At 35.9% G+C, this 3,110-nt stretch overlaps 1 protein-coding gene across 2 annotated transcripts in view; it reads left to right on the top strand.

The window, feature by feature from the left end:
• PTCHD4 (patched domain containing 4) overlaps positions 1-3,110 on the top strand; it is a 99,147-nt gene that overhangs the window by 55,344 nt on the left and 40,693 nt on the right. The window lies entirely within an intron of this gene.

The following is a 3,110-nucleotide window of genomic DNA, read 5'->3' as shown; positions in this document are numbered from 1 at the left end:
TTAAGATGACCAGTCATTACAGGAAAGAGCATGGGGAATTTCAGAGAAATATTCTCTTTGTATCCTGCATATAGTATAGCATAATGTAGTATTTGGATATTATTTTTAAAATAAGTAGGACGTGATTATGATTGGAAATTAGGAGACATTTCTTCTCAGAAACAGTAGTCAGGCCCTGGAATGAGTTGTCCAGGGAGGTGGTGGAGTCACCGTCCCTGGGGGTGTTCAAAGAAAGGTTGGACATGGTTATGATTTAGTGGGTGACATTGGTGGTAGGGTGATGGTTGGACCAGATGATCTTGGAGGTCTTTTCCAACCCTAATGCTTCTATGATCATCAAATCATTTCTTAGTATTTCTCAGTAGAGAGAGAGAGACATCTATCTTAGGTACCTAGAGGGTCTACTTTCTCTCTCCTGTGAGCACAGAGGGAGCAGGGGTGACCATTTTGGACTCCAATGACTTCCAACCACCCTTGGTGTCCGTAGTGTCACCTTGGCTACAGACTATGATCCATTACTGAAGCAGAGGCATCTCCATTTGCAGATGCTTCTAGATTGCTCTTAGACCACAAGGCTGTAGGTGAAAAATGTGTGACATAAAGTCATGCATTATTATGGGATTTATGCAAGCATGTTGTGGGGATTTGCATTTATATTTCCATGCTTTTTCTTTCTAAAGCACAGCTAATCACAAAAAGACTTGTTAAGATCATTCTCAGCTAAAGAATTTCTAAATAAAAAGCACAGGCTCCTTCTCCACCCCCTGCCCCCCTATCTCCACACCTTGCCCCCAGGGAAATGCTTGCTTGACAAAAATAAAAGAAAACCACTGACTATGCTTTTCAGCAAACACTTGTTTTTAGGTAAAAAAGCAGCACATTTTGACTACTAGTCACCTAGTAGTTTCCAGTTAACTGAAACTGGTTACAAGTTCCAGTTACCTGAAACTGGAAACAGTACAAAAATTAAGATATCAATTGAAAATTTTAACCAAAAATGAGTTTACTGGTAGAAAATAACTTTATTTTCTCACTGACTCTGATACTCTGAACTGTTCTTTTCTTCTTTATAGACACAGTTACTTAATAATACTGTGCAATCTCATTCTGAATGAGATTAGCTGTGGGTGTATTTTGTGGAAATATATCTACTGTGTTCACCTAAATCTCTTTAGATATCTTGCATAAGAAAAGAACGTGGGCTGCTGTTTCTTCATGCTTCAGGCTTTTTTTGTTCTCTACACCTTCACATTTCTGATATCACTACTGATTCCACTACCATAACACTCTAGCTGAATACTCTTGGCTATTTTTGCAATTAGATTTTTGTTTAGATCAATGTCATAGAAGTCAACTTCTTCCTTCCCCTGCATTTGAAACACTTCAGATAACACACATTATATTCTTCAGGTTATAAGGGATATACGCTATTGCATTTCTAATCCTGATGGATGTCTCTGGACAATATTTTAGTAAAATATATTTATTGCCAAATGGCTTTTCAAAGTTAATGGTCCATTGTTAAAAATGATATGTCATGGTAAATTGAGCTTTTCCTGAATGTAGAACACTTCTCTATGCACCAATGTAACCTCATCAGACAGAAAAAATGAATTGTTATGAGTGATATCCTGATCTAGTTTTTATATTATACCTTCTCATCCAGTACACTTTGATCTGTTTTGCTAGAGAAACACACAGTAAAATACGAAGATGCTTAAACACAAAAAGTGTTTTCCAGACCCATTTTTATGAAATCTTACAATATATTTTGCTGACTTTGAAAAATAAATTATTTAGGGCTTATATTTCCCTTTTTTTACAAAAATGTTGGCAATCTGATCCAATAGACTGGGAAAAGGCAAAAGCAAAGCTTTGCTTGTCTTACGTGACACAATATATATAGCAGGTTGTACCTTGATGTTGGTAGGACATCCTTTGTCACCCCTCCCTCTCTCAAGTTCCAACCCTTCTAGTAAATTTGTGACCTTTTATGATTTTAACTTATTTTAAAGCACACTGACAGTAGGAGAAGCTTTAATTTTTTCTCTAAGCTCAAGCTGAGCTACAGGATTAGAGCAAAGCAAATGCTTACAAAAGAAGTAAAAAAAAAAAAATTCTTTGATATCTCTTATCTCATCTTTGGAAAGATAGGAAGGAGAAAAAACAACATTCTTTCATCTCTTCCTTTCAATGGTTACAAATCAAACAAAGCCTGACTTTTCTAAATTAAACTCTTCCATTTATTTTTATTCTTTTTGTTCTTCCTGTTGTGTACAAGTCTCTGTCAATTATAGCTGACCTCACAGAAAATACTTGCTGAACATTGATTGGAAAACTTGACTTCCAGACATTTCAGTTAACATAGAGGCTGTTTTTATTATATGTTATACAATACTTAAAAATAAACTGTCACCTTGGGAGATTGTTATATTGTACAAAGAACTTCTTGCACTAAGAGCTTATTCTTATCCTTTTTTTTCCCTAAGAACATATTGCAGTAAGAACATTAATTATGCAAAGAACAACTTTTTTATTGGCTACTGAGGAAACAGTAGGCCAAATGTATTCATGTTCCCTGCAATCCCATTGGTTTTGAAAAGCTGCAACAGTAGAAAAAAGCACGTAGTGGTGGGAACACTAGCTGTGAATGGAAAGGACAAAGAAATATCATTCATGAAACATGGTATCTGCTAGTGCTCTTGAGAGTGACATCCAAATATGTTCAGCTAGTCCCCATAAACCAATGAGCCTTTGGATAATTCCAGATTTCTGGAAACAGAAGAAATAACTCTTGCCTTCCCAGTTTTTTAATATGGCACAAAACAGAGCATGACAAAACAAGTACACTTACCTGCATTACTTACTTAATTGTCACTGTTGTCTTTAGTAACTTACTATATACTTGCTTGATCTATTTCTGCACTTGCAGTTTCCTAGAGTCATTGTCATATATTCGTCTCCCTCTTTCTAAGTATTAAATTTATTCATGGAGATTATGTAAATCCCTCTCAATAGTTGGATCAGTCCTGGCAGACCTGATAAGAAGCTAACCCTCCAAGTGGGATATTCCAGGAAGAAGACCCTTATTTCAGTGAGTGACTTTTGAT

The sequence above is a fragment of the Anser anser genome (genome assembly GCF_964211835.1).
Source record: "Anser anser genome assembly, chromosome: 3".
Classification (NCBI taxonomy): domain Eukaryota; kingdom Metazoa; phylum Chordata; class Aves; order Anseriformes; family Anatidae; genus Anser; species Anser anser.
Note: the sequence above shows the minus strand (reverse complement) of the source record. Positions and strands in the feature narration are given on the sequence as shown.